Consider the following 19,532-nt stretch of genomic DNA (forward strand, 5'->3'; position numbering starts at 1 on the left):
AACCTCTGCCAGCATTCTTTTCTATCTCCGTCTCTATCAGTCCTTATATTCTGCTGCACATTTTAAATGTTTAAAGTGGGAGTGTATTGTACTTATTAGCTCACAAATTTTATAGAAGGGAGATATCTGTACAGTGTTAATGTGTCTCTCAGTTGTCCCTTGTTACTGCTAGTTAGAAGCAGACTGGGAGCAGACGCTTTATGTGACTCTATAGTGATTTGAGTATAGACAGCTAGCATGAGAGGTTCATGATGTCACATAAGGGAGGAGATCCACACAAAATGCCTGCTCTAAAGCTGCCTCTACCCAGCACTTCAACAAAGTAACAGGGGGCAAATTAATGACACCAGTAAGTGCACAGATATCGCCCTTAATAACATTGAGGGGTTAAGGAACAAATCCGTAGCATATCATTTCCATTAAAGTGACTGCAGTTTCTCAGTGATTACGTAAACCATTGCCTCTTGGGTTAGAGAAGTAACGCCAAGTGTACAAAAATAAAGACTTAAGGAATTATGACACATGCCCCATGAAACTCTGGATCACCGCTATAGCGCATAACTTGAATCAGTATTTGTGAACATGTTCTCCTTGATGGTCTACTTCAGACTGCACAGCATGTGTTTGAGAGGGCAGTGGAGGACCATTCAGGACCATATTAAAATAAGGGGATTAAAGATTGACATCCTAAGTGTGAGATTTTCAATCACGAGTCAGCTAAGTACCCGAGACTTTGCCTCACATTAAAAATAATACTTAAATCGACCAAGTGACAGCCTGTCTGTGCTTTAATCTGAGATTGTTGTACTGTTAGTGCTCATGTGGCTGCTCTGAAAATACCTTCAGTTATGTCGAGAGCAAAAGATTGCAATCTCATGCATAAGACTCCTGCTAAATGCAGGAGATTTGGTAGTCTTAAGCTAAATGTTCACTAAGGGCTTGATTTTCCAACCTCCGAGCCGGCGGGTTGGTGGTGACACATGTACCTACCTTGCGGACCCCCTCAAACCTACATCTTCCGGATGGGGGCCGCCGTAGCTGCAGTCATGACTTCCTTGGAGGACGAACAGCATCACCAGCCTCGCCGGCCACGTCGTCCACCTCTGACACGTGGAGCTCCACAACACAGTGCTGTGACACATCCACCTGCACAGCAGGAGGGAGGGCAACCGCAGAGAGAGATGCGTCGCAGAGGGCACTACCCTCGCCACAGGGTCCACAGACCGAGGCTCAGCTTCCTGGACCTCTCTGAGCAGCAGTGCACATGGAGGCTCAGAGTCACTCAACATGTAGTCATGGACATCTGCAGCCTCCTTCATGCCGAGCTGCTCCCGGCTGGCCCGAGCACCATCTTCTTACCTGTCGCGGTCAAAGTCACCACTGCCCTCAACAACTTCTCCTCCGCATCCTTCCAGGGTGCCACCGGGGACATCGCCGACGTCTCTCAGTCGTCTGCACAAAAGAGCCCTGCAAATACACCTACACCCATTCTGCAGTGACACAATGGGTGGCATCACTTGTGGGTCTTCATTGTGATCCTCAGGAAAGGGCATTATTGCACAATCCAGACAAGATTTGCAAAGACGTGGCAGTAGTGGTGACAATATAATATGTAATGTGAGTTGATCAGAAATCAAATATAAGTAAAAACCATGACAAACCCTCAAACACCCTTGTGCATCCCTTTAATGCTCACGACACATTTGCCTTACGCTTCCTACTGCACATATGTGATGCATGCCCTGTGGCTGCAGCACAGGTGGTGGTAGGTTGAGTAAGGCTGACCATGAAAGAGATGCATAAGAGGGTGAGTATGAGATAGGATAGAGCCATGAGATTGTATGAGGATTGGGTTGAGTGGCAGTGGTGGGATGAGTACTGGTGAGGTGAGTAAGTGCAGGTAAGATGAGGATGAGCTTTGAGTGGGTGTGAGGAGTGACGTGATAGAGTTGTGTTGGCAGTGCAGAAGGAGATGTGAGGTGGGGGCGGTGATGTGGCAGACGGAATGTAGGGGAATGAGTAAGTGTACTCACATCAGCTGACCTACTTAGGTTATTGAAGCGCCTCCTGCACTGTATGCAGCTGCGCGATATGTTGGTGGTGCAGGTGACCTCCTCTGCCACCTCGAGCCAGGCCTTCTTGGTGGCAGAGGCAGGCTACTTCCTCCAGTCCACCGGGGAGAAGATCTCTGTCCTCCCCCTCCTCCTCACCCCATCCAGTAAGACCTGGAGTGAGGCATCATTAAACCTGGGAGCAGCCTTTCCCCTGGGCTGCTCCATACTGTAATTTTGGCTCCTTTCTGCAGCATCAGTCAGTGGAGGACTGCCCCTTTAAATAGGGCTCCTCCAGCTGACAGCCTGCTCGCTGCACAGCTTTCGAGCGCGAAACCTGGAAGCCAAGGTAAGTACCTTCAATTCAGCTGCCATTGCATGCGGAGCACTCCGAATTCACTAGGCACGTTACCCACGTGCCCAATTAACCCCCCGCTGCCAACCCGCCTCCCTCCTAATATCGGGCCCTAAGTGTCCGTCTTGTTTTTACATGAAGTAAAGACAGCCTTACCCTCAGTCTGTCTGCTGCCACAGCCCATAGCTCTGCTGAGAATCGTGTTTATTTTCACTACCTATCCTACTCCTGAAAATTTTAAATAATTCTTGGTTCAGCCAGGTTGGGAGTGCTCTATTTTGAAGAAAAATAAACTACCTGAAGTACAAAGTCTGTTGTGCTTTGATTACAATTAAAATTCAGTTGCATAGAGACCATCTTTTATGCTGCTAATAGCCCAAGTACCATGGCTAGTGCCTGCAGAAGGATCTTTATGCACCTGTGCACTCCAGCTGGTGGGATGCCTTTGTGAAAAGCAGTATGTATTGCATGGGGCCTTTTGTGGGCCACACTTCACTATGAGAAATGAGCCCTGTGCAAGTGAGAGATCACAATCCGCCAGTGCAAGGTTATGTTCTCGTGCAAGAGTCCTGCAGGGGAATTCCCGGTTAATATCTACTGATGTTGATTCTGTTCCCTCACACTATTGATGCTGAAACACCCCATTTTTTATAAATATTTTAACAGTTGCTATGTTGGCTAGTACAATATAGGTTTGTGCCCACAATTCTTTGTACAGTGAGTTCCCAATCCCAGTTATCCTGCAGGAGAGTGGTGTTGAGCACAGGCAGGGACTTTCTCACAGGAGGGAAGCCAGTCATCTCTGAACCATTCATTTCACATGTTCTAGTGACTTGTCACAGAGCAGAATGGGCAGAGACCGAGAAGCAGATTCCTTGCCTGGCCACAATTCAGTCTCGGTCAGACCACGGATATGTAGCACAGAGAGGCTAGAAGAGAAGGGAGGGTGCTTTACAAACCTACAGAAAAAAAACAACAAAATACTGGACCATATTAAATAAAACACATCCTACCACCTAGCTCATAAATTATTTCAGGTCTAACATGAACTTTTTGTATCTTTAGTTGTTATTCACCTTAATTCACAAATACTGTATTTGAAGACATAGTCTGCATTAATCCACAATCGGCAATAAGAAAAGCCTGAAGCACTGATAAAGTTTGATTCTCTAGGCTCCAATACATCGCTTTGGATTGAGCATTCTCTGTGCAACAGCCCTTCCCAATGTTGAAAATCCTTGGCTGTACTTCATAGCTATACCACTGATCCTATGGATAACACTGCAAAGCTCCTGTTCTGCTCTGCTGGTCGTCCTGTGTTAGCAGATTTCAGTTCCAGCTGCTCAAGAATAGCCATTCTACATTATCACAACACATCTGGGTACAATTATGTCTTTATCGCCTAGGTGTTAAGCATTGTCTAGGCGGAGCAGAGGGAAAAATCTGGCAGAGAGGTTCATACGCCCTTATAGAACCAGCGCACTCTCCTTCCATTAATTTGTATGGACTTGAACCTACAACCTTCTGATACGTAAGCTGTTTTTGTTATCCCTTTCTAAAGCAATAAGTGCTTTCATTAAATTCAGCTTTTTCAATACAATATGGGCTCGATTTTCTAGTGAAGTAGCGGGTGCGTTGGGGCTCCGAAAATCACGGAAATCCCAAACAGGTTCGGAACCTGGCTCCAACCCGCAGAATTCCGGGTTCCCCACTGATGCGTCTGGGTGCGCGCACGCCTCCCAAATGCGGAAGTCCCACCGGCAATTAAAGCCGGCAGAATGATAGTTAAGAGACTTGCGCAGATACTTGCAGTACTTGAAGTACTTAATTTGGTCCACATTGAGGCAGGGGTCCGATTTTCAAACATCCTCAGCGTGTTTCCCGTGCTGCGGGAAACACTCCATGTTCTATCAGACGTGCTTCAGAGAGCAGTCAGTTGGACATTCAAATGCTTGTTTGACAGATGGGGATAAAAGGTGAGTTCTTGCTATAGGGCACTCAGTTCTTTCACACAACTTTTAGCTGCGAGATCTTTGTGTTTTCACTGAAAATTCTTACATTTCACTCACAATTCTTCTGTTCGCACATATTTAACAACTTTTTGGACAACTTCAAACCATCCATGGGGTGCCATAGCTGCATACACCACTACATCCGAGGACAAGCAACATCACCAGCCTCGTCAGGCACGGCGTCCACCTCCGCCACTTGGAGCTCCACAACACAGTGCTGTGCCACAGACACCTGTGCAAGAGCACAGAGGGCAACAACAGAGAGAGCGATGTCGCAGGAGGCACTACCCTCGCCGTGGGTCTACAGACCGAGGCTCAGCTTCCTGGACCTCTCTGAGGAGCAGTGCATACGGAGGCTCAGGGTCAGTCACCAGGTAGTCGCAGACATCTGCAGCCTCCTTCATGCCGAGTTGCTCCTGGCTGGGTCGAGCGGCATTTCATTACCCGTCGCTGTCAAATTCACCAGTGCCTTGAACTTCTTTGCCTCCAGATCATTCCAGGGTGCCACCGGGGACATCGCCGGGGCCTCTCAGTCGTCTGGACACAAGTGCATAAGGCAGGTCAATGATGGTTTGCTTCACAGGGCCTCGCAATACATCAACTTCCCCATGGATGATCTCAGCCAGACGGAGAGGGCAGTAGGATTCCACTCTGCGGCTGGCTTCACATGGGTGCAGGGTGTAATCGATTGCACCCATATAGCAATACGAGCACCTCCACATGAGCAAAGATTGTTCATCAACAGAACGGGTTATCACTCCATCCACACTCAGCTAGTTTGTGACCACTGCAAGAGATTTCCTCACATGTGTGCTGGATTCCTTGGCAGCTGCCACGATTCCTTCATTCTGAGGGAATCCAACATCCCGCCCCTCTTCCACGCACCAAACACCCTTAAGGGCTGGCTCCTCGAGGACAAGGGATACCCCCCGCACACGTGGCTCACGACACCTCTGAGGAACCACATCACCAAGCAACAGCATCGCTATAACGACAGCCACATCGCCACCAGGTCTACAATTGAGCACGCTATAGGGATGCTCAAGATGCCCTTCAGGTGCCTTGATTGTTCGGTGGGAGCGCTTCAATACGCACCAGACAGAGTGGGACGCATTATAATCGTGTGTTGTGCCCTGCATACAACAAGGCACAACAGAGAGGGGTAACGCTTGAGGAGGCCCCATCCACATCTGCCACCCATGTGGAGGAGGAGGAGGCAGAGGAGGAGGAGGAAGAGGAACCATCCATGGGCAGAACAGCAGCCCACCTGGCTGCTCGTGAGGCCGGGGAGTCAGTGATATGTAAACGGTTCACCTAACATCAGAAAGTGTGAAGAGTCCAGTTCTCAGACCACTTGGAAAGAGCAAGCCACCCACCCCTCCCTGCACAAAACAGTCGTTCAACTACACATACACCCACTGTAGAGTGACCCAATGGGTGGCATCAAGTGTTGCCGTTCACGGAGAACCTCATGAAAGGGCCCTATCACAAAAGCCAGTCAAGAATGGGCAAGACGTGGCAGTAGTGGTGACAATCAAAATATTTAATGTGACTTTAACAAAAAGCAAATATAAATGAAAAACATGACAGTCTGTCAAACACCGTTGTGCATGCCCTTTGTGATCACAAAACCTTCGCCTTTCACTTCCGACTACTTCTACATGGTACATCCCCTGTGGCAGCAGCAGAGGTAGTGGCAGGTTGCTCATGTTCATGCCCTGACCGATTAGATGCTTTGGGCCTATGCCCTCTGGGTTTTGGAGCCCGAGGGCTCCTCCAAAGACTGCTCCACCTGCACCTGTGCAGGGGCAGACTCGGCCACCTGGAGACGAGGCAGCATTGTGGGTACTGGTTGAGAGGGGGGTAACGGGGGGAGACGTGGGAGCGCTTTGAGTGGCATCCCCACTTCCATGTCCCCTTTCGCCATCATCCCTCCCCTGGATCAGGGTCACATCATTCCTACCACTCTGCTGGACAACAGTTTGGAGGACATGTGTGACGCCTTGTAAGGCCAGTGCTGGTGTATCTGTCTGCATGTCTAAGGTGGCAGAATGTTGTTCACTCGAGTCAGAACGGCCGTTGTCAGAGCCTGAATGGACTCATGAGCCATGCTTGAAGCTCAACGGAGAATAGCCTTCCCTCTATCGCAGACATTCCCTCACTTACCCGCAACACTCTCAGACAGATACTCACGTCCCTGTGACACTATCTCAGAGATTCCTTCCCATACCTGTGCCACCATTCCACTCTTGCAGGAATTGGACTTCTCCATCCTCTGCGCTATTGTGGAGAGTGTGCATGGCACCTGTTCCAGTACCTCGCAAATGTGCTGCTGTCCCTCGATCATTCTCCTTTTTAAAGGATTGCCCCTGGGGTTCAGCATCTGTGTCCAGCTGAGCAAAGCCTGGAGAGGAGTGCTCCCACTCTCTACAGCTGCCCCTGCCACCAGTGTCTGCTCGTGCTCACTTGTGTGTGGTGACTCACCAGATGCCTACCGAACTAACTGACTACTAGGACCCACTGAGGTGTGAGTATCTGCGCTGGTGGATGGCTCGCTAAGATGTATCGGTGCACCCTCAGAGGCCGGCAGGTCTCTGAGGAATCGCCCTCTCCCGTCACTGCGGTCGCTGAAGGGCCTGTAAGAGAACAGAAGGCAATATTAAGCATCATCACAGATGTGTCATGTTGCGATGAGCATACTGAGGTGCTGAAGATGGCAAGGCATGTTAATATCAATTCATATTGTGTGTGATGAATGTTAAAGTTGTGTCACCAGACATTTGTGGGTTGGGGGTCCCGCCGTCCCCGACAGACAGGCACTCAAGGGTGCGGATGAGCTCCGGCACCTCCTCCTCCACCTCTGTGAGGACTGCTACTTGTTGTGGCCCCCCTCCAGTCCTCGCTCTCTTAAGGAGGCCAACTGATGAATGCATTGCTTTGGGTGAGGCTGACCCTGAAAGAGGTGCATCAGAGGGTGAGTATGAGACAGAGCCATCACATTGGATGAGGATTGGGTTGAGTGGTAGTGGTGGGGTGACTAATGGGGAGGTGAGGAAATGCTGAGGAAGTGCAGGTAAGTTGAGGATGATCCCTAAGTGGGTGTGAGGAGTGATGTGATAGAGTAGTCTCAGTACAGAATGAGTTGGGGGGGGGGAGGGGTGATGTGCAACGCGGAATGTAGGAGAATGAGTAAGTGTACTCACTTTGACTGACCTAGTTAGGTCATTGAAGCGTTTCCTGCACTGGATCCAGGTGCGGGAGATGTTGTTGCTGCTGGTGACCTCCTCTGCCACCTCGAGCCAAGCCTTCTTGGTGGCATAGGATGGGCACTTCCTCCCGTCCGCAGGGTAAAACGTTGTCCTCCTCCTCCTCCTCCTCACCCCGGCCAGTAGCACCTGCAGTGAGGCATTGTTGAACCTTGGAGCAGCCTTGCCCCTGTGCTGCTCCATTGTGGTTTCTGAGTCTTTGCTCCAGCAAAAGCCTTTGGAGCAATAGTCCTTTAAATAGAGCTCCTCCAGCTGACAGCCTGTGATGCGGGTGCGCAGTCCGCCCACTGCGCAGCTTTCCGACGGCAAACCCAGAAGCCACTTTAAGTGGCACCAATTCAATTGCAATCAATCGCATAGGAAATGGACATATATTATTGGTCAGGTAACGCACGCGCCCATTCACCCCCGCTGCTATCCCGCCTCCATTCTAATATCGAGGCCTATGTGTCAACACTTAGTAACATCCTTTAAATGTATTTCAATGCAGTTGTTCTGTATAATATACATTCCTTGTGATCGATTACATTGAAGGCATGAAGACAATTGTATTTCACTGATGCCATATAGCGAACCTTTGCTCAATGAAAACAAGTTCATCTCTGCGAATCTCTCCTCAGAACTTTAAGAGCCCTAAGCCCTGAATCATCCTGGTCACTGTTCAAAAAAAAAATTCTGCTACTCCCTTCTAGCTGCCCTCATGGGAAGCCCACAGCGAGAGTTGGAAACATGCTTTCAGCAGATTGGCTGACAATTTGGCATTATGCCCAACTAAAAAATAAATACCGTATTGCACAGAGAACAAAACAATTTTTTTTGTTTAACTAGATTTTTTCCTGTTTTTTTAAGTGGTCTGTACATTATACTGTTATCATTCCAGTTCATTGTCGAAATTCTTTTTCCCATCAGAATTGAGACATCCCATCCCCATTACTAATTTTTTCAAAGTCAATCACCATGACTACCATCAGAACTTTAATTAGTTCCAGGAACAGGCAGTTTGGCTTAAGTCAATTGTAACGATTGCTTCCCTTGATTCAATATAAGGTTACTCAATTATCACCTGAGCTTATGGCCCTTTATCATTAAGTAATTGTACTATAGAGAGGTCAATGGCACAATTCCATCTGGTCTCAGAAGGTCAGTTGAATGCTCGGTTCATACTCCACAGACACCAAGATGTAGATTTTAACTTTCACCAGCAGGCGGAAAACTGGTGGGAGTGGAACAACCACCTACTATACTCCCCATCCGATTTTCCTTTCCGTTAAAATCAATTTAAGTCCCAGTAGTGAAAGTTAAAATCGATCCCTAACTTTCTGATATATCATTTTCTTGCAGGTTTAAGATTTCTACTCTTTCTACGTCATTATTAATAGATGTCTCTTAAAGTGTACTACCATTGAGCAAACACTGAACAGTGGTGTGATAAGGTGACAATAATAATGAGCATAACACATATACCACAAATTAAGCAGTAAACGCTTCTGAGTATTTGGGCTGAAGGAAGTTGGTGATAAGATCTGGTGTACCTCAAATATCAGCTTGGCTTAGTTTGTAGAAATCTTGCCTCTTAGTCAGGGGGTTGAGAGTTCCAGGACATGAACACATAAGCTACTTCAGTGCGGTACTGAGGAAGTGCTGCATTGCCACAGGTGCCTTTTTTCAGATGAGACGTTAAACTGAGGCCCTGTCCACCTGCTCAGATGTTGTAAAAGCTCCCAAGGCATTTTTTCAAAGAGCAGCGAGTTCTTTTGACTGCTAGACAACATTCATCCCTCAACTAACATTACCAAAGACAATTAGCTGGTCAATTCATCTCAAAACAACAGTGACTACATTTCAAAAGTAACTCTTTATCTCTGAAATGCTTTGAGAAGTCCGAAAGATGTGAAAGACACCATTTAAATTATCCAGGCCCTTGGATTACTGCTCCAGTAACATAACCACGACACTACCATACCCCTGTTAGGAATAAAAATAAAAGATGAATGCTGAAAGTGTTCACCCTACTGTGGCCATGAACTGAATCAGATTCTGGATTCTGTGGTACTGCTGGTTCTCCCCTCCCTCTATTTTACCAGCAGAAGTTGATTTTTCAACCACTATAACCTTTATCTCTGGAATTGTCTTCCAAAACCACTTTGCCTTGCTCGCTCACTTCCTGCCTTCAAAAGCTTCTTCAACAATTGCCTTTGGTTTCCCATCTAAATTCCTTCACTTCCTGCTCAGTGTTCCTCAAGTGACGCATTCTGGGACATTGTTCTATGTGAATACAAGTTGCTGTTGCTTTTGAAGAATTCACTTTCTTATGGCAACAACATGGCAGCGTTTCCACCTATCTTTTTGGAGCAGGTTGCTCGGTGACCTTAACTTGTCTAAAAATTCCCCAAAGTACCACTATCTTGAGGGAATTATAAACCTTTTATAAATGGGATGTGAATAGAATAGATACTCTGCTAAATGGGCCATGGAGAAATATGGTTATTCCCAGGCATAAATGTTTAGCCATAAAGACATATCTACAGTGTAAGAACAGATGGTTGCTATTTATTCAGGCTTTATGATAATGACCACAGCTGTATCAACTTTATTTTAAATACGCATTTAAAATTCCTCCCTATCTGCCATCCCCTCCAGTTTTAATTTTGAGAATTTAATAACATTCAAATCTCTCGTGTACACTCAAGGTCCCACACATTGTTGAAAGGTTAGGCTTGATTTCACCATTGCACAATCCTTCTCAAAACGCACAGCAGACTACCATCACAAGCCAGTCAGATGTGTGGGAATAGCAGCACAGAACACATTACGCAAGTTCCAATTAATATTTTCAAGAGTTCTATACAGGCCTTGTACCCGCGGATTGCAGCGACTCATGTGATACTGAAATCAAATAAAGGAATGTAACACGAATCTGGGATTTAGCTAGCACTTGTAAAATGCTCTCAAGACTATCAATGTTTATTTGAACTTACAGGAGGCCACAAAGGGGCGCAACAGGTCATGCCTCATGAATCTACTGGAATTCTTGAGTTGTTGTCTAAATTAATGGATGAGGGATATCTAGTAGATATGGGTGTGGGTCAATTACATGGTCCAGATACAGTGCTGGTTGGATTGCAATGCATGTTTGCATGGCATGCAAGTAGCGTGTGAACTTACATCACATCAGTTCATAAAGTCAATTTATTGTAATAATTGGCATATGCTCCCTGTACAGACTTACTGATGCATGGTGGGGAGGTGGAATGCTGAGTTCATAGGGCAGGACATCTGGTGATTCAGCAACCCAGATTTTCTGACTTTTCTTTTCTCACAAAATTATGCAGGGACGCAATCCCACCCACGAAGGCACATTTGTGACGGTGATGGCAGGAAGCGCCCGACCAAATATGGATGGCCAAACTGGAACTACAAGCAAATGACGCTGTGACCTGAGATGACAGATTTTCCAAATTCTGCTTCTGCCCAATGCCAAGAACACTGGTAAAAGAAGGCGTGTGGTATTACAAGGTGGAGATATTTTAAACGGCCATTACTAGTAATGGCAAAAGTGGCCTGTAAACTGCATTTTCCAAGCATTTTCTTAGTTTGATGTCCTACCTACTACTGTTTCTCCCTTTAGCTGTGGAACTTCCATTTTTGCCCCTAACTCATTCAATAGAGGGGGGCAGGGGAGAGGGAGGGCTATGGGTTTCTGATTGAATATCAATGTTATTTGCAGGAAAAAGAGGTTATGCTGCACAGGAGGCACATGGAAGCCATCCATTGGTACCCTCATTCCTGTTAGTGAATTGCAGCAATCAGCACTAGATGAATCACAGAGCAAGGGTGATCATCTCTGGATTGCTTCCTATGCTATGCAATGGACCGTTTAGAGAGGAAGATTAAACGAATAACTCGTTGCTGCATGACCGTGCAAGAGGGAAGGATTCACGTTCTTAGGGGAGTTGGAGTGAGTGCTGGTACAAGGGAAGGCCATTCTGAAGGAGCAGTCCTCACCTGTACCAAAGGACACCAATATCCTTGCAATGAGGATAAACAGGGCAGTGCGAGAAGTTTTAAACTAATATGGCAGAGGAGTTGGGAATGTCTAAACTTGGGACTGGAAAGGAAGAGCAGGATTAATAAAACTATCGTAATAGAAACAGAAAGCTTAGCTGGAGTAAATATCGAGAAAATATAACCTGAGGAGGAAGGGCAAGATGCTGTTAAAATAAGTCAGAGAGGAACTAGCAAAGACAGCAGCCAAATTGTGCCAGGGGACTGGTGAGCAGCCAGTAACACCTCTGTTCAAGAAAGGAGAGAAAAATAAACCAGGTAGCTACAGACCAGTTAGTGTTATGTCAGTTGTGGGAAAACTCTCAGAACAAATTAGGGAGTGCTTAGAGATGCATGGGATAGTCAAGGACAAGTAGCACAAATTTGTTAAAGGCAAATTTTGTTTGACAAGTTTTATAGAGTTTTCAAAGAAGTGATTGAAAAGGGAATGCAATAGATGTGGTGTGTATGGATATAAATGAGGCATTTGATAAGATGTTTCACAATAGAGCAGGGGTCCATAGTGCTGGTCTTCTGCTGTCACTCCCACCAGATGCCGGAAGCACCACCCAAGTATGGATGGACATAGTCAAACAAAGCAGGAACGATGGAAAGATATCACATTTAGCATCATTATTGCCATGACAACTTTAGACCCTAGTCGCACCAGCAATATACTGGCATTCAGTATTGCTGGGGTCGGCAGAGAGGGTTTAAAATGTAAATGGCCTACTCCAATGAACATGCACACAGTCTCCCCCATCAGAATTTGCCAGAAAACAAAGAGAGCCCCCACATTTCTGTCTTGCCAGGTGGCAGCTGGCCCCTGAAAGCTATTACATCCGCCACATTCCGAAAGCAACAACAATTCCCTGTCCCAAAAACATCGACAGGAGCCCGCCAAGAGAAGCTGACCCAGGGAATTTGCCAGGGTGATCGGTGGAACCGACAGACGGGTGGCAAGTACTGCACAGCTGCATTTCCAGTGCCACTGACCAGAGCAGAACCTTTGCCTGTTATGTCGGACAGATCTGAAATCCAACAAGGTGGCGCATGTACCCGCTGAGCCATGAGGACACCCAGGTTTAAGAACGCCCATCAACACACAGAAATATGGAAAAAATCCATATGGAATTTTAATATTTAATTTTAATAATGCAATTCTAAAATCGAACATTGAGATTTTAGAAGCTAGTGTATAACATAGAGCTGGTGCCAAATAATGCAAAAATATCATACTTGTCAGTTGAATATCTGGAAGCTGTAGCTGTTGTACGAGGTAATAAGCTGAATACTAACATTCTCAACACCGGCACAGAGAAAAACAAGCATTAAGAGTTTGGTTCAGGGCTCTTTAAAAGAGAAAGCCTGGGGAGGGGAGGGGGAAATTTGACCGGGTTTCCATTGTTGATCATTATCCAATGATCCCTGCTGGGAAATGCAGGAATCTGAGAAAGGACAGGATGAAAGGTTTGTTACTGTGATGCTATCGCAGTCCAGTAACTCACGCTGACAATTATTATTCAGGGTTATATAGGAAAAAAGATACAAGAAAGCTTTTAGTACTTGTGATTCGTACCTAGCATGAGTTACCATCTGCAGGAGAAGTGTAGAGAAAACTGGGAAGGAGTGGGGCAGCAAAACCTTCCTTGCACTTCAATACATCCAAAATGATGATATTTTATATTAAAAAAACATGTACAATGAGTTACTTTGAACTGCACTGTAGTGGCTGTTATGTAGGCAAAACAACACTGGACAGATCCTTTTAAAAACAAAATTCTTCATGTTCCACAGATCATGAATCGATTGAGTTAAAAATGTGTAGGCAATCTTAAATTCCGAATGGAAGCACAATGAAGCTTTTCCACTTACAGCAGCAGAGAGTGTTATTAATTCTTACAATATTCTTGCTTACATGATGTTTATTTTCTCTGAAAGGATACCATTTGCTCGGTGATTCTGTGCATTTTGTTTCCATACATTTTCGACTTCATTATAGATTTCTCCAAATACAGGTTGGAGTTCGTTGCTAGACATTGACATTTGCAGGCACTTTCAGGATCTTTTTATCCATCGATCTCCCAGACACTGGGTAGCAGTTATTCCTCATTAGTAACACTTTCCTCATTTTCCTGCCTTTCAAAAATAAGTCACACTTGTGATGAATGAGATGAGCAAAGGCCAGTGATGAAACTGACAGCAGCCTGGTGTCTCATTAACCATGAACAACACTGGGGCATTTTGCATCAAATTTAATTTAATTGTTGTTAGTAAATACCAAGGATGTGATGACAATTTGATGCGTATGCTCGCCAACACTTATAATGTTGACATACTAGGCCTCCAAATCCTTTCTGCAAATAACAAATGTTCAAATTATTAAACGGCTCAGTGATTCAAGGATGTTATTGTGACATTAAACAAAGATATCAATAATCCCAAAACACAGCAATGCACGGTGTCAAGAATGAAATAACACAATAGTACCAGTTGTTAAATAACATAGCAATACATAATTGTATCAATAATCAAACACAGCCATATATAGTCTCAATAATTAAATATCAATACTGAATTAAGAGCAGTGTACCAATAATGAAACACAACAATATAAAAGACACCAATGTACAATTGCACCAAAACTGAAATAACAGAATTATACACAGAGTCACAGTAATTAAACTCAGCAATGCCCACATTGCAAACTTAGAGTTTTGCCTCAGATATTCCCTCAGGTACAGTGACGTTAGTCACTTCCATAAGCAGTTTGAGCATATTCCAGTCTGCTCAATATCCAACTATACAACAGTACGCCCTTGTTATCTGAACTGGATATTATGGCATTCGCACATGCCCCCACATGCACTTCTCAAATCTTTTTGAAGGTGGACCAAGAACATACTTGGTAAGACAAGGCCAGATACAAATCATTATGCTGCTTTTTTCAAAACGAATGAGCATACAGAGCAACAATTATGCTTGGGCTCATTTAGCTCCATCAGTACAACTTCTCTTTGTGTAATAATACAAAATAATGAAAATGCCACACTTCCCCACATCAGTAGGTCACCTTCCTTGACTTCTACCTGTCCTTCTGCATTCTAACTTTTTAGGTTTGGCAAAAGTTTGCCTTCACTACTTTTTGTTTAAAAACCCAACTCTCAGTGCATCTTTCTGTCTGTTTTTATCTGCTGATGTTCACAACTCGGGGGGAGGACCCATGCCACACAATCTCTGCTGAGCACCCAGGAATCTCCCAACACTATAGGTGTGAGGTATTTATCAATTAATGAGACAGGCTAATTCATTTCTTATTGTTTACAGTCTTTGAGAAATAACCTCAATGCCAAGCTCATTAGCATTTCAACTACCTTTCATCTTTGTCCTTTTATTTACACGTTGCTTTAAACTACAACATTTAAATGTACTGTTTTTCAATTCTTTTCTGTGGAAAATGGTCGAAAATCCTGAAATATGACAGTCCAATAGTACCAATAATTAAATAATACAGCAATACACAATGATATCAATAATCAAACAGCAATGTCCAATAGTATTAATGATTAAATAACACAGCAATACCCAATGGTATCAATAATCTAACACAGCAACGGGCAATAGTATTAATGATTAAATGACACAGCAGTACACAATGGTATCAATAATCAAACACAGCAATGTGCAATATTATTAGTGATTACATAACACAGCAATACCCAATGGTATCAATAATCAAACACAGCAACGGGCAATAGTATTAATGATTAAATAACACAGCAGTACACAATGGTATCAATAATCAAACACATCAATGGCCAATAGTACCAATAATTAAATAACATAGCAATGCACAACAGTAACAGTACTTAAACACAGCAGTGTACAATGGTACTAATAATAAAACAATACAATGTACAATAGTACTAATACAATACAACATACAATGTACAATAGTACCAACATAATTAAACAGCAATGTATAGTAGTACCAATAATCCAGGAATATAGTTATGCATGTGAATACAACAAAGTACAAATTAAATACATCATGAAACGATAGAAGTTAATAGCACAAAAAGGAAACTATTCAGCTCATCTTGTCTGTGCCAACTCTTTACTAGAGCAAACAAAAATTAATCCCACTTTCCCACTCTCGTTCCAAAGCCTTTCATCTACCTCTGCTTCAAACATTTATCCAGCTTTCCCTTAAAAGATGCAATAGTCTCTGCCTCAACTATTCTCTGTGGCAAAGCAATTCATGCTCCAACAAAGAATTTTTTCCTAACTTCTCTCCTCACTGTGATAATTTTAAATTGATCACCCCTTCATCACCATAATCAGAGGAAATAGTCTTTCCCTATTCATTCCATCAAAACCCTTTATAATTCTAAAACCCTTTATTAGGTCTCCTCTAAGCTTTCTCTGCTCCAGTGGAAATACCCCCATTATCTCAAGGTGCTCTTCATAACTATAGTTTCACATCCCTGACATCATGCTGGTGAATCCACACTGTATGCTCCCTATGCTTTTAATGTCCTTCCAATAAATGGGTGCCCAAAACAGCACACAATACTGTAACTGTGGCCAAGTCAATGTTTTGTAAAAAGGTATCATTCCCTCTTTACAATTGTATTCAGTGCTTTTATTTATAAAGCCCAAAATGCAGTTGGGTCTTATACATTTGAACCCCTAGACGTCTCTGTTCATCCATGCACTTCTGTATCTTTCCATTGATTGTTTTACTCCCATTCCTAGATTCTCCTTCCAGGATACATTACCTCACACTTATTCACATCAAACTGCATCTGCCACCTGTCTGCCCATTCTGCTAACCTGTATCTCTTCTTGAAGTTTTTTTTACAGTCCTCCTTGTTTGCCAAATCACTTTTTATATATCCTCAGCAAATTTCAAGAATGTGCTCCCGATGCCAACGTCCAAATCTTCTACATATACCATTGACAGAAGAACTAGACCCAGCAATGACTCCATGGGGGACACAACTTTCAACACTTCTCCAGTCTGAGCAACACCCATTTACCCCGCTCTGTTTCCTGTCCATCAGCCAGCTTTTAATCAATGCAGCTGCATTTTCTCATACCATACACCTGCATTTTTCCAACAAGCCTCGAGATATCTTTTCAAATGCCTGCTGGTGCTTCATTTGCATTTGATCTACTACAAAGCCTTTCTTTATCCAGTCATGTCTTCAAAACATCCCATTAAATTTTCAAAACACAACTTGCCTTTAACAAATCCATGCTGCTGCTATTGATTAACCCTTGCATTTTTAAATGCTCATTAATTTTATCTCAAATTATGGAACCTAAGAGTTTGTCCTCAACCAACATTGCTCTGTAGTTACCTGGTTTATCCTTCTTTCCCTTTTTGAACAAAAGTGTTGCAGTGACTACTCCCTGGTTTAATGGCACAATTTCAATATTTAAAGATGACAGAAAAATTGCGGCCAAAGCCTTCGCTATCTCTTCTCTGAGGTTTTGTTCAACAACCTAGATTGCATTCCACCAGGGCATGGTGCCTTATCCACCTCAAGTTCTACTAATTATTTTATATTTAGAACCAATTTGCTTTCCTACATTTATCTCTGATAATGGTTTCATATCATTCACTAATATACCTATGTTGTCACTTACACCATCATTTGTGAAAAATTTATCTAGTATCTCCGCCATACCTACATGCTCCACAATTAAATTTCCTCCTTCATCTCTAAACAGTCTTACCCTCTAATGTTTATGTTTATAAAAGCCCTTATTTTCCTTTTATATCTGCTAGTCTTTTTCTTATTCTCTTTTCTTCTTGCAATCTCCCTTTTCACCTTCCCACTACATTTTCTATATTCCTCAAGATTCTCTTTAGCCCTCATCTCATCTCAGTCCTAAATGTCCTATCCCGTATCCTGAGACTGTGACCCCTCATTCTGGACCCCCCAGCCAGGGCAAACATCCTCCCTGCATCCAGTCTGTTAAGACCTGTCAGAATTTTACATGTTTCAATGAGATCCCCTTTCATTCTTCTAAACTCGAGTGAATACAGGCCGAGTCGACCCAATCTTTCCTCATACAACAGTCCTGCCATCCCAGGAATCAGTCTGGTGAACCTTTGCTGCACTCCCTCCATGGCAAGTACATCCTTTCTTAGGTAAGGAGACCAAAGCTGCACACAATACTCCAGGTGTGGTCTCACCAAGGCCCTGTATAACTGCAGTAAGACATCTTTGCTCCTGTACTCAAATCCTCTTGAAATGAAGGCCAACATACCATTTGCCTTCCTATCTGCTTGCTGCATCTGCATGTTTGCTCTCAGTGACTGGTGTACAAGGACACCCAGGTCCCTTTGTACATCAACATTTCCTAATCTATCACCATTTAAATATTACTCTGCCTTTCTGTTTTTCCTTCCGAAGTGGATAACTTCACATTTATCCACATTATACTGCATCTGCCATGTATTTGCCCATTCACTCAACTTATCTAAATCGCCTTGAAGTCTCTTTGCATCCTCCTCACAACTCACGGTCCCACCTAGTTTTGTGTCATCAGCAAACAAGGAAATATTACATTTGGTTCCCTCATCCAAATCATTGATATATATTGTGAATAGCTGGGGCCCAAGCACTGATCCCTGCGGTACCCCACTAGTCACTGCCTGCCACTCTGAAAAAGACCCATTCATTCCTACTCCCTGTTTCCTGTCTGGTAACCAATTTTCAATCCATGCCAGTATATTATCGCCAATCCCATGTGCTTTAATTTTACACAGTAACTTCTTATGTGGGACTTTATCAAAGGCCTTCTGAAAATCCAAATGAACCAAATCCTTTGGTTCTCCCTTATCTATTCTACCAGTTACATCTTCAAAAAACTCCAGTAGGTTTGTCAAACATGATTTCCCTTTCATAAATCCATGTTGGCTTTGTCTAATCCCGTTGATATTTTCTAAGTGTCCTGTTATCACATCCTTTATAATAGACTCTAGCATTTTCCCTACTACTGATATTAGGCTAACCGGTCTGTAGTTTCCTGTTTTCTCTCTCCCTCCTTTTTTAAATAGTGGTGTTACATTTGCCACCCTGCAATCTGCAGGAACTGTTCCATAATCTATGGAATTTTGGAAGATGACAACTAATGCATCCACTATTTCCATGGCTACCTCTTTTAGTACTCTGGGATCCAGATTATCAGGCCCTGGGAATTTAACGGCTTTCAGTCCCATTAATTTCTCCAGCACTATTGTTTTACCATTACTAATTTCCTTTAATTCCTCCTTCTCACTAGTCCCTTAGTTCACTAGCATTTCTGGGAAGTTATTTGTGTCCTCTTCAGTGAAGACAGATCCAAAGTATTTGTTTAATTGCTTTGCCATTTCCTTGTTCCCCATTATAAATTCTCCCGTTTCTGACTGTAAGGGGCCTACATTTGTCTTCACTAATCTTTTCCTTTTTACATACTTGTAGAAGCTTTTACAGTCCACATTTATGTTCCTTGCAAGTTTACTCTCATACTTTGTTTTTCCCCTCTTGATCAATCTCTTGGTCCTTTTTTGCTGAATTCTAAACTGTTCCCAATCTTCAGGCTTGCTACTTTTTCTGGCAACTTTATATGACTTCTCTTTGGATCTAATACTATCCTTAATTTCTTTTGTTAGCCATGGTTGGGCCACTTTTCGTTTTGTGTTTTTGCGCCAGAAAGGAATATATAATTGTTGCAATTCATACATTTGTTCCTTAAATGTTAGCCATTGCCTATCCACTGTCATGCCTTTTTAAGAAGCTTCCCAATC

This window comes from Heptranchias perlo, chromosome 14 (genome assembly GCF_035084215.1).
Source record: "Heptranchias perlo isolate sHepPer1 chromosome 14, sHepPer1.hap1, whole genome shotgun sequence".
NCBI lineage: Eukaryota > Metazoa > Chordata > Chondrichthyes > Hexanchiformes > Hexanchidae > Heptranchias > Heptranchias perlo.